The following is a 12,949-nucleotide window of genomic DNA, read 5'->3' as shown; positions in this document are numbered from 1 at the left end:
AATTAAGTTATGATGGAAGTAGCAGAGGAGACTCGATGAACTGTCATGCTTAAATGCTGTGTGAGTTACGATATGCAGCATTACAGATTAAACATATTCCGGGTTAATGCCTTATCTGAGCTAATGTAACCAGCCCCAAACAGAACAGCACTCAAAGTAGTAGAATTAGTTCATGGGCCTCTGGATTCTGGCTATTTAACTGCTTATTTTTTACCAAAAGAGTAGCACGTGTAATCCCTTTTACAACATCAAACCATATTACAGTCATTACTTCTAAGAACATATCAAGTATATTCATTTTAGACAGAAATGAAACACAGCAGGCAATTTGTGCATTGCAAAAAGCTTTAAGATAATGATTGGAAAATTGCTTTCAAACTGGATTTTGATTCTGGTAAATGTGCCCTGTGTTTTTTGCCCTATCTCTAAATTGGGAACTACCATATATTGGTAAAATTGAAATAGCTTTGAGATTCATGAATCTACTGTATATTCAATTGAGAAATAAAGACCACAGGAAAAGTGAACTATTTATAATCAAGTAAAGAAACTAAGGATGGCATTAGATCAGAAGTAGTCTTATAGATTTGTAAAAGTAACGTCCTGAGGACTGAGGGAATTAAAGAAGCAAGCAGAGGGTGGTTTACAAACTGATGGAGAAAATATAATTCTGAGTAAATACTGTTCAGGGAAATTGGTAATAGGGAATAAAGAAATGACAGATATTTATCTGCCTTCACAGTAGCAGGCACAGAAACATTGCAAGATCAGAAGGTATTTTAGGGACAAAAGAGACTGAGGAAGTTAAAGCAATGGACATTATTAATTCCACATATGGGTCCTCTCCAAGCTTTGATTGGGTTCTGTTTCTAAGAACTCTGGTGGTGAATTACATTCCCACACAGAAGCAGATGACTTAGCCTACCAGTATAGTAGATTGAGCACCTCTATTGCTCAATACTGGATACCTTGCCCTGGGAGAGGGTACTGGTATTGGTTTGCTTGTCTTTCAAGTGAATTTGAAGGATTTTGCAGAGGTAACATTTGTGCTATTTTTCCAGTGCCATGAGATGCCTGCTGTATGTAGTTCGGCTCTCAGAAGGACAAAAATCATTGCTGTCTTGTAGGCCATGAATTTTGTGCCAGGTCTATCATCTTCAAATGTCTTTTTCATCAATTGGTCAAAGATTGTGCTTGTATATTTAAAGTGCAATAGGTGGAATATGGGGCTCTGTGAAGAATCTATGTGCAGAGTTTGGTGCAGTGCTCTTATGAATATTGACGTAAGAATGTATCAAGTTGTAATTGCCGACACACCACTTGCTAAGTATTTTCAGCATCTCCCCCACCCCCATACTCATCTGACTCCCTTTTGTTTGAGCTTCTGCCTTGGAATGTCTCCTGAGGTTCTTGTTGGAGTTGTTGATTCTCATAGAGTCACTCTTGGTAACGTGTCCCTGGCCGGATTTCATTCGGTAAGTTTACTCAGCATCCTGTAGGGTAGAGGTTATTTTGTACACAAGCAAGGCTACCACTTCATGGTAGTTCTGGGAATGTGCTATTTTATCTGTGTGCCTCTGCCAGTCGGATGAGAAGTTAAAGAAGAGCCTGACTTCTTGTTCAGGTAGATAGTAAACAAGCTTTGGCCTTGTTTACAGAAAAGGAGCATTTCCTTTTATTTTGCCCCAAAATACCACCCAACCCTAGACCCCAGTCCCCAGAAAGTTAACTGTTCATTTTCAGGCTATTTTTACTCATTACTCTTCTAAACAGAGACTGCATTTGTCTGTAATTCAAAATCTTTGATATACTGATTGCTCTGGGACATTTCTGAGGTATAATTGTTATAAAAATGGCAAGTTCTTTCTTTCTTTTTCACTTGAGTCTTAAATGCTGCCCTTTTCTGAAATTTTCTCAGTTTCTCTTTGAAAACATATCCAATTTTTTTATTCCTCCCAGGATATTAACAACCTGTGATTTTAAGAACGCAGAAGCAAAGCACTCACAAGATCTCACTGTGCATTTGCCATTTTTGTAAGGTTGGCTGTTGACATCTAGGACCTACTGTAGATGTCAATGGAATTGTTGGATTGCATTTACGTTAGTGTACTTAAAATTTCTTTGAGAATCAGTCCTGATCATGTAAATTCAATGCTCAGCTCTGAGCCTGACCCAGTCTGGCAAAGTTCCAGTTGGTTGTTATCAAATCTTGGTGTATACTTATTCCAAGAAATGTATTCTCAATCCTTTATCTTAGCTTTTAAATTGCCAAACCCAGTAAGCAAAATGCACAAAACCTTCTTATGCACTGTTTTTGTGTAAAAATGATGAACATGAAAGCAGCAGAGACCTGCAAGGACTGACATTCCTCGAACAAATAACTATTGAAGGACTAAATTTGTCTCTCTATCGGTGACCCAATAGTATTGTCTCTTATCTTGACAAGCAGATGTTCCTTTTCATGTGCACCAGAACAGCTGTCTGTCATCCAGTACCCTTTCTGTCTGCAATCTTTACTTTCCTTGTAGAAACAGAACTGGGCTAGAATTGCAAGATCATAGGGATCAGTGCTTCAGATAATGCCATATTTGATAAACACAAGTTAAATTGTATTAGGAACTAAACTTAGAAAAGAAAAAAATGAAAAATCAAATACAAGAGATTTGACAGATGCTGGGAAATTAAATGTTTTCGTTTGAGAAGACTCATTATTTCCTCAGGACAAGAATGCAGCCTGTCCAATGTTGCTAGCAACTTGAGAGCAAGCAAAGTTTGTAAGAGAGGTAGGTACAAAATTCTGCACCTTCTCTAAGCAGTTCAGTTTTCCAAAACTTTATTTTTAAGAAAAAATCTTGTAGCGATCACACTTATACATGTTTTTAAAGATAGCATATGTAGCTGTTGACCTATCTGGTTACTTAATACTAATCTGACTTGGTTCTATTGTTGTTACTGTACTTATTCGTTGGCCAAGTGCTTGCACTGTGCTGGCATTGTCCTCAAATCCATGGGTAACTGAAGGCACCATGCTCCTTAATTAAAATGCCTCAAGCATTTCCAAGAAATAAGCTAGTTTTGAAGGGTATAACGTGTAACACAAATCTTTCTATGCTCTTGGGCCATCGAAGCTCAGAAACCTCCTCTAACTCAGTGATGCAGTCAGCAGAATATTTACAAACTGTGAATCATACCTGGCCACATTAACTTGGAATAATCTCCTGAAGCATCAATTGCATCCCGCCAGCCTTTCCTGGTAAACTCCAGAAATGCTACAACAGACAGCAGTCATATCCTCAGACTTTTTGTGGCTGTCAAAGGAACTTTGTGAAAGCCTCTGATATTCTCCAAACATTCAAAAATCTACTATTTTTATATAATTGTATTAAGCTTTAAAAAATAGAATATTTAGAATACCTAGGGGAATAAAGAAATCATCTGAAAGATTCTGTCTGTCATGCAGCTGTTCTTCCATTGAAATTAGGGAATCATTGAACTGATTAGGCATGAAATAAGGCCCATATTTCCTAGTGTAATGGCTGGGAAACTGTCAGAAGTTGGCACTATCCTGATGGGACTTCATAAGGAGTCCAACTTCAAGTCAAACTAAAATAACAGCAACAGATGTGTCAAGAAGTTTGAGACTTCAGTGATTAAGTGAATGTCTTTGGAAGTACTTCTGATTCTTAATCTGGCCCTCTCCCCATCCCTTTTCTATCCCTATAATCCTCATAGGTAGCTTTGCTGTTTCATTTCCGGCCTCTTGATTACAACTAAATTCTGGAATTCCCTCCCCAAACGTCTTCACTTATTGTACTGTCTTTCCTCCTTTAAGAAACTCATTGAACATAACTCTGACTAAGCTTCTTTTTATCATTTTCCCCATGAGCCTGACTGCCATTGTGGCTGAAAGTGCTCTTATAAACTATCTAAAATCATGGTGTTTCATTGAAGGCGTTACATTGGAGGAATTTTTTGTATAAAGCACTTTGTATAATTATCCTGTGGTTTGTTTTATTTACAGTGTAGGAAGTGTGAAAATTAATAGCTTTATGGAAATCCCATTCAATAAAAATTCCCACAGTGCAGCTGTGTAAAGTAAAATTCTCAGAGCCATGTTAAAGCTTTATTCAAATTCCAGTGGCAGTACTTGTATAATGTCTTCCAAGCTGGATTAGTTAACTTGAGTGCTCTTAGTTTGTTTGACTATAAGGCCAAACAAAGGATTACAGATTTGTTCTTGAAAATTATGCTTTAATCCAGAGATCCACTTTGGTCAAAAATTCAAATGACTAAATGGGTTCACGCTGACATTTCTTGAGACTATATGGAAACTTTTTAAATTAAATTATCTTAGCTTTATATTTCTGTGCTTTGCTGACTTGGTGCCAGTATGTGCAAGAAAGAAACCGACAAATGGGAGAACAATATTTTAATCTGTAAATTTTTTGAATTATATTATGATTGACTGTCACCATCTGGTACAGAAATTGCAAGGCATCTGACCCCCAGTCCCTACAAATGATTGTGAGGACTGCAGAGAGGATTATTGGAGTCACTCTTCCACCTATTAGAAATACTTATCAGGAACGCTGTGTACACAGTACTGTCAGTGATCCCTCCCATCCATCCAACAATCTCTAGTCCCCTTACCGACAGGCAGGAGATACTGTAGCATTAAGATAGGAACTGACAGGATGGGAAATAGCACCTTCCCCCAGGCTGTAAGACTGTACCCCCAGGTCTCATCACATATGATGCACCCATAGCATTATACTATAAATAAGAGAAAATCTGCATATGCTGGAAATCCAAGCAGCTTGCACAAAATGCCAGAGGAACTCAGCAGGCCAGGCAGCATTTATGGAAAATGAGTACAGTTGATGTTTCAGGCTGAGATCCTTTGGCAGGACCCCTGTACTTTTTTCCATAGATGCTGCCGGTCTGCTGAGTTCCTCCAGCATTTTGTGTGTGTTGCTTATTACTTATTAATCTATATATTACTTTATATGATGTGTATGTGAGTTAAAAGTTCTGTGTTGTACACCTTGGGCTATAGGAACACTGTTTCGTTTGGCCATATGTGTGCATACAGTTGAACAGCAATAAACTGAACTTGATCTTCAAATTCAACTTGGACTTGGCCAGGAGCAGTAGGGAAAGAGTGAAAGAGGAGAAAAACACACCTATTGCTACTGACACTGACAAATACAGAGTTATTTCAAATAATAATTCAGCAATATGGAAAAGAGAATGCAGACGAGTGCAGTAACAAGAAGTCCATGTTTTGATGCCCCTTTGGAGAACTTGTAAATTAATCTTATATCTTATTTTATGTGCAACAAGATTACATTTAGATAGATTTGAATAAATACCACTCCAAGGCACTATACTGAGACATAAACAGACACAATTAGGCAATAAGCCAAAAGGAATAAACAAATAAACTATTCATCTTACCCATAAGCTTGTCATAAACTATTCAGAATAAAGCGTTCAGGCCATTTAATAGAATATCAGAATGAAAAAATAGATTTGTAATAATGTAATGAAAATTCTCTTTCAGAATATCTCAAAGTATTTTTCACCCATTCTGGTCCCCATTGTATTGTAGAAACTGTGCTAGACGCTTAACATTAAACTTCCACAAACATCAGTGTTATGTAGATTAGAGATTGTGTTTCTGTGCTGTTAATTAAGAAACGAATGTTCGGAAAGGTAGTTACTATTTGAAGCAATAGGATAACAGACCACCACTAAGCACATCTTTCCCTCCCCACCCCCCCTGCATTCCGCAGGGATCGCTCCCTACACAACTCCCTTGTCCATTCGTCCCCCCCATCCCTCCCCACTGATCTCCCTCCTGGCACTTATCCATGTAAGCGGAACAAGTGCTACACATGCCCTTACACTTCCTCCCTTACCACCATTCAGGGCCCCAAACAGTCCTTCCAGGTGAGGCAACACTTCACCTGTGAGTCGACTGGGGTGATATACTGCATCTGGTGCTCCCGATGTGGCCTTTTATATATTGGCGAGACCCGACGCAGACTGGGAGACCGCTTTGCTGAACATCTACGCTCTGTCCGCCAGAGAAAGCAGGATCTCCCAGTGGCCACACATTTTAATTCCACATCCCATTCCCATTCTGACATGTCTATCCACGGCCTCCTCTGCTGTAAAGACGAAGCCACACTCAGGTTGGAGGAACAGCACCTTATATTCCGTCTGGGTAGCCTCCAGCCTGATGGCATGAACATCGACTTCTCTAACTTCCGCTAGGCCCCACCTCCCCCTCGTACCCCATCTGTTACTTATTTTTATGCACACATTCTTTCTCTCACTCTCCTTTTTCTCCCTCTGTCCCTCTGAATATACCTCTTGCCCATCCTCTGGGTCCCCCTCCCCCTTGTCTTTCTTCCCGGACCTCCTGTCCCATGATCTTCTCGTATCAACTTTTGCCTATCACCTGTCCAGCTCATGGCTCCATCCCTCCCCCTCCTGTCTTCTCCTATCATTTTAGATCTCCCCCTCCCTCTCCCACTTTCAAATCTCTTACTAACTCTTCCTTCAGTTAGTCCTGACGAAGGGTCTCGGCCTGAAACATCGACTGCACCTCTTCCTAGAGATGCTGCCTGACCTGCTGCGTTCACCAGCAACTTTGATGTGTGTTGCTTGAATTTCCAGCATCTGCAGAATTCCTGTTGTTTGAGGATAACAGAGTAATCTTTTGCATTCATTAGGGAAAGACTAAACAGCCTTGGTTGAGGGTGTCATTTGAAGGACTCTAGATGCAGCACTTTGGCACAGGAAAACAGCTTAGCCGACTTGTTCATTGTGAGGATGTGTTGTGGCAGCCTTTCCCATGTATTTAAAAAGTCTCTGACCTAGCATTAAACAATAATAACATTGCTGCTCATACTATTGGCCTTCACATCAATTCTTTGGCGTTCATGTATGAACAATCATCTTAGCCTCTGGTATCCATCACCATGTTCCTGTCATCAGTTTAAAAAAATGATAGAGATATTGCCAGATATGTCACTGTTTAACTGATATTTTAACATTTGGATTTTTGACCAACAGAGAGGTTGACTTGAAGCAGAATTTTGACAGATTCAAAAGCAATTCAGCAATCTTTGTCTGACTCATGAACATATAAAAGTTTCAGCTGATATTTAGCCATGGCACCATCAGTCATGTTTGCTTACTCTTTGTTAAGGTGCAAGTGACATTTCAGACCAGATTTATAGGCTCCTATTAGGATGGTATTGCCAAAAAGTAGTACAAGTGACAAGCTGTCCTGGTGTTGCTATCTCAACAACAGGAATTCTGCAGATGCTGGAAGTTCAAGCAACACACATCAAAGTTGCTGGTGAACGCAGCAGGCCAGGCAGCATCTCTAGGAAGAGGTACAGTCGACGTTTCAGGCCGAGACCCTTCGTCAGTTAGTCCTGACGAAGGGTCTTGGCCTGAAACGTCGACTGTACCTCTTCCTAGAGATGCTGCCTGGCCTGCTGCGTTCACCAGCAACTTTGATGTGTGTTGCTGGTGTTGCTATCTAGTTGGTTGTTCATATCTCCACTATGAGTGCTGCTTCAGCTTTCGAGCCAACAGAAGTGATATCTTGAATTTAGACCTTGTTAGACCATAGACCATAGGACATAGGAGCGGAATTCGGCTATTTCGCCCTCTGAGTCTGCTCCCTCAGTCCATCTTGGCTGCTTTATTATCCTTCTCATCTCCATTCTCCTGCCTTTCCCCTGTAACGTTTGACACTCTGACTAATCAACCAATTTGTCAACCCCTGCATTAAATATACCCTATACATTGGTGACCACAACAGTCTGTGGCAACAAATTCCACAGATTCACCACCCTCTGGTTGAAGAAATTCTTCCTCATCTCTGTTCTAATTGGATGTCCCTCTATTCTGAGGCTGTGCCCTCTGGTCATGGCTCTCCGACTATAGGACATGTCCCATCTACATGTACTCTATCTAGACCTTTCAATAATCAACAGGTTTCAATGAGATCCCCCTCATCCTTCTAAACTTCGGTGAGTACAGACCCAGAGTCATCAAACGCATTTCATATATTACTTTTTCATTCCTGGAATCACTCTCATGAATCTCCTCAGGACCCTCTCCAATACCAGCACATCTTTCTTCGATAAAGTGCCCAATACTGCTCATAACTCCAAGCGCAGTCTGACTAATGCTTTAAAAAGCCTTGGTTTTACATACTTGCTTTTATATTCTAGTCCTCTAAAAATAACTGTTAACGTGCTTACCAGCAACACAACCTGTGAGTTAACCTTTACAGAATCCTGCACCTGGACTCCCAAATCCCTTTGCAACTCTGATTTTTGAATTTTCCCCCTTTTTAGAAAATTGTCTATGCCTTTATTCTTTATAGTAAAGTGCATGACCATACACTTCCCTACATTATATGTGTCTTCTTTGCCATTATTCTAATCTATCTAAGTCCTTCTGCAGACTTCCTGCTTCCTCAATGCTACCTGCCCTTCCACCTACCTTTGTAACATCGGCAAACTTGGCCACAAAGCCATCAATTCCATCATCCAAATCATTGACATATACCATGAAAAGATGCGGTCCCAATGCCAACCCCTGTGGAACACAACTAGTCACTGGCAGCCAACCAGAAAAAGCCTCTTTCATTCCCATTCTTTGCCTACAGCAAGTCCACTGATCTTCTATCTATTCAACTATCTTTCCCATAATTCTATGGGCTCTTATCTTGTTAAGCCACCTCATGTGTGGCATCTTGTCAAAAGCCTTCTGAAAATCCACGAAAGCAGCACTCACTTTCTGCTCCATTGTCTATCCTGCCTGTTATTTCCTCAAAAGAATTCCTATAGATTTGTCAGACAAGAATTCTCCTTTAGGAAACCATGCTGACTTTGGCCTATTTTATCATGTGCCTCAAAGTACACTGAAACTCATCCTTAATAATGGACTCCAACCTCTTCCCAACCAAGAAGTCAGGTTAACTGGCCTATAATTTCCTTTCTTCTGCCTTGCTCCCTTTTTTGGAGTAATATTTATAATTTTCTAGTTTTCCAGAACCATTCCAGAATCTAATGATTCTTGAAAGATCACCACTTCAACAATCTCTTCAGCTACCTCTTTCAATACCATCCGGTCCAGGTGTCTTAAATACCTTCAGACCTTTCAGCTTTCCGAGCACCTCTCAAATTTCTGGCTAATGTCTTCCACAGTGAAGACTGACGCAAAATCCAGCCTTTATTTGTCCCTCAGCGTCATTTTCTAGCAGTCTGATTTCCACTCTTGTCACTCTTTTACTCTTTATGTATCTGAAAAACATTTTGTATCCTCTTTTAGATGCAAGTTGGGATCCTATTATGTACTTTACAACACAAATGGCATTTTGGGACATAACCGGGAGCACTGTGTCCCACATGTAATCAACACAGTTTCAATTAGGCCTCCAAATGAAGACATAGTAATTTTCCATTGGCACTTAATCATGTGCATGACATATTCTCTGAAACATAACTTCATTAGACTTAAAATATATTTCTAGGAAATCCTTCACCCATTTCCTGATAGAAAAATTTAGCTGCATCCTTTATCTAATTTCAGTGGTTCAGTTTGTGGATCTGGTTAATTTGTTCAGGAGGGAATTAAGCATTAAGACATTTTTCAGTCCCTTATCTATCTTCATGATTGCTCCCTGCAGCTTCAGTCAGTTGACCAAATAATATCAAAAAAAATATCAGACATGTGCATCTCCCTACCCACCTTCTTCCACAGTAATCCTGAAATCTATTTGTCTTTTTTGAAGAACAATTCCAAGTTTATTTACATCACCTGGGTGTGTATTCTAAACCAGGCAATAACACCCTTGGTGTATTTTCATATTCAGTTAAAGATAAAGTAAACTGGCAAGCAAAAACATGTTTTAGTCTCTGTCCATTTCTTGTCATCAAGAGTTTCCTTCTGGGATTGGTGTGGTGAAGATGGAATGTACTGTCTAGTTTCTAATTTTGAAATTAAGTAGTTTAGCAACATGCTGAGCAGATTCACTTCTTTACCTATTGTTGAGATGTTCTGTACTGCTGTGATCTTTTGGATTAGTAAAAATTTACCGAAAGGATACATTGGAGCCACTTTTATTCCCTGCGAATGGGACGATCTGACCCAAACCAGTATTTCATGCTGTTATTCTTTCTGACTTCTGCAGCTGTCCAAGTGAAATAATATTCTTGTCCAAAACAATCAGTGTGTACTTAATTGTGCAAATTAGGATCCTACTCTAATGATCACTAAATGTTGGCTTGACATTGCCTTTCAGCAGAGCTCAATAGTGTGTTAACCCAGCTGAAGTGTCTTCAGATAAACCACTGCAGTTTCTAACCCCAGGGATGGGGCTTGTTTAGCCACTATTGATTTGGTGCTTCTTGTGTTCTGAGCTGTTCTGCAAAGCAATATGGGCATGCTATATGCTGGCACTGGAATGTGAGGCGACACTTGCTGGCTGCCCCTATCACGTCCTTGGCTGTGTTAGTTGTTCACTGAAATATCGCATTTCACTATATGTTTTTGATAAATCTGAATATTGAATCTTAATGGAAATTGTCCAGATTTTATCTTGGTTCTGCCCTGGGGCTGAGCTGCTGGATGTTACTGCACATCCTGGTTCAAGACCCACTGGTTGGCACTTGTTCTTTGCTAGGATCTCTTGGTGTTTTTCAGATGAGAGCTGAGTATCGAGCTGTTGAGGATAATTTCAAACCTGAATGAATTTGGGCTCACAAAAATTAATTCTGTCATAGTTGTTTATTGTTTTTTTTCTGAACATTGGCAAACTCAAGAACCCATTCTTACAATTAAGGCAGCTGCATGAGGAAACGTAACACAGACATTTACAAGGAAATGTTTGCTCTGTCACCATGGCAACTGTACTTCTAGGCACCAAAGAAGTAAACAATGAGAGCTTAACCAAAAGAAGAAGAGAAAGCACTCCCATGTGAGCATTCTGACATCTGTTTAATATCATTAAATGTTGCAACATTTATTTTGGAAAAGCTGCTGCTTTATATTTGTCAGTTGTTCAACACTGTCAATTAGTTTTAGATAAAGCCCCTAATTTTATGCCTGAACACTGATCATATGGAAAATGGACTGAACATAAAGCCTTTACTGATTAGCTGATTTTGTTACATTTGAAAATGTCTAAAGAATGCTCTACATCAAGGCACTGAAATTATTAAAAGAAACAAAATGATTACCTACTGTTTAAAAACGCAAACACGAGGAAATCTGCAGATGCTAGAATTTCAAGCAACGCACACAAAAAATGCTGGTGAACGCAGCAGGTCAGGCAGCTTCTATAGGAAGAGGTACCGTGGACATCATTTCAGGCCGAGACCCTTTGTCAGGACTAACTGAAAGAAGAGCTAATAAGAGATTTGAAAGTGGGAGGGGGAGGGGGAGATCCAAAATGATAGGAGAAGACAGGAGGGGGAGGGATGGAGCTAAGAACTGGAAAGTTGATTGGCAGAAGGGATATGAGGCTGGAGAAGGGAGAGGATCATGGGACAGGAAGCCTAGGGAGAAAGAAAGGGGGAGGGGAGAAGCCCAGAGGATGGGCAAAGAGTATAGTGAGAGGGACAGAGGGAGAAAAAGGAGAGAGAGAGAGAGAGAGAGAGAGAAATAATAAATAAATAAATAATAGATGGGGTACGAAGGGGAGGTGGGGCATTAGCAGAAGTTAGAGAAATCAAGGTTCATGCCTTCAGGTTGGAGGTTACCCAGACAGAATATAAGGTGTTGTTCCTCCAACCTGAGTGTGGCTTCATCTCGACAGTAGAGGAGGCCGTGGATAGACATGTCAGAATGGGAATGGGGCGTGGAATCAACTTTCCAGCTCTTGGCTCCATCCCTCCCCCTCCTGTCTTCTCCTATCATTTTGGATCTCCCCCTCCCCCTCCCACTTTCAAATCTCTTACTATCTCTTCTTTCAGTTAGTCCTGACGAAGGGTCTTGGCCCGAAACGCTGACTGTACCTCTTCCTATAGATGCTGCCTGGCCTGCTGCGTTCACCAGCATTTTTTGTGTGTGTTGATTACCTACTGTTGTGTATTTTATATTTGAGTAAAATTGTAAACATATTGTTTGATTAAGCATTCTTTGTTTATTTACATTAATTCATTATGTTAAAAATACCATAGGTAAATGCCATACACCATTACTCCACCATGTCATATAGGCACACCTCACTAAAAGTAAAACTAAATAGACACATTATTCCGAGCTCCCATGTTTTGCTTTCAATTAGCCCTGGATCTGCAAAATATAACAGTGACAAGGAGAAAACTTTAAAATGAACCTGAGAAGACTACCTACCTGTTGATGTGCAGCATGTATTTTTCTTTGCAAGGGGAGAGAGACAGTTGAGTTTAAAAAGAAGACAGAAAATGAATGAAATTCAGGCATTCATAAACAGTGAGTAGCAGGTGATAATAATCATGAATTATTTAAAGAACAGAAATGGCTGGCGACATCGGAAAGATAGATGCATTCGATTGAACAGTGGGTAACTGGATATCATGTACTGAATGAATTGAACAGTGTTTTGAAGCAAATGAAATATCCAATGAAAAGTAAGTATCAGTACAGTTTGCTAAGATGTTTAACTGCTCCAACCAAAATGAAGTTTGCTGATATTGTGAATGTAATACAGGAATATTTAGAATTGAAACCATTGACAATTGCAGAATGCTTTAGATTTCATAAACGGAATCAAAAGGAAAGGGAATCCATGGCTAAGTTGAAGAAATCGTCTCAGCATTGTTAGTTTAGTGATGGGATTATTGATGCACTGACAGATCAGTCAGTTTGTGAACCTTTCAAGAAAGCGTTCAAAAACCGCTCCTAACTGAAGTACAGTTCGCAATTTAAAAGA

At 39.9% G+C, this 12,949-nt stretch overlaps 1 protein-coding gene and 1 long non-coding RNA gene across 8 annotated transcripts in view; one reads left to right on the top strand and one right to left on the bottom strand.

The window, feature by feature from the left end:
• LOC140185733 (uncharacterized) overlaps positions 1 to 11,320 on the bottom strand; it is a 52,042-nt gene extending 40,722 nt beyond the window's left edge. The window contains exon 1 of the long non-coding RNA XR_011882710.1: positions 11,278 to 11,320. This is a non-coding gene — a long non-coding RNA (uncharacterized lncRNA). The remainder of the gene's footprint in view (positions 1 to 11,277) is intronic.
• The window catches only part of plce1 (phospholipase C, epsilon 1), a 479,606-nt gene that overhangs the window by 194,463 nt on the left and 272,194 nt on the right, over positions 1 to 12,949 (top strand). The gene's annotated exons all lie outside the window — the stretch shown is intronic.

Source organism: Mobula birostris, chromosome 21 (genome assembly GCF_030028105.1).
Source record: "Mobula birostris isolate sMobBir1 chromosome 21, sMobBir1.hap1, whole genome shotgun sequence".
Taxonomy (NCBI): Eukaryota; Metazoa; Chordata; class Chondrichthyes; order Myliobatiformes; family Myliobatidae; genus Mobula; species Mobula birostris.
Note: the sequence above shows the minus strand (reverse complement) of the source record. Positions and strands in the feature narration are given on the sequence as shown.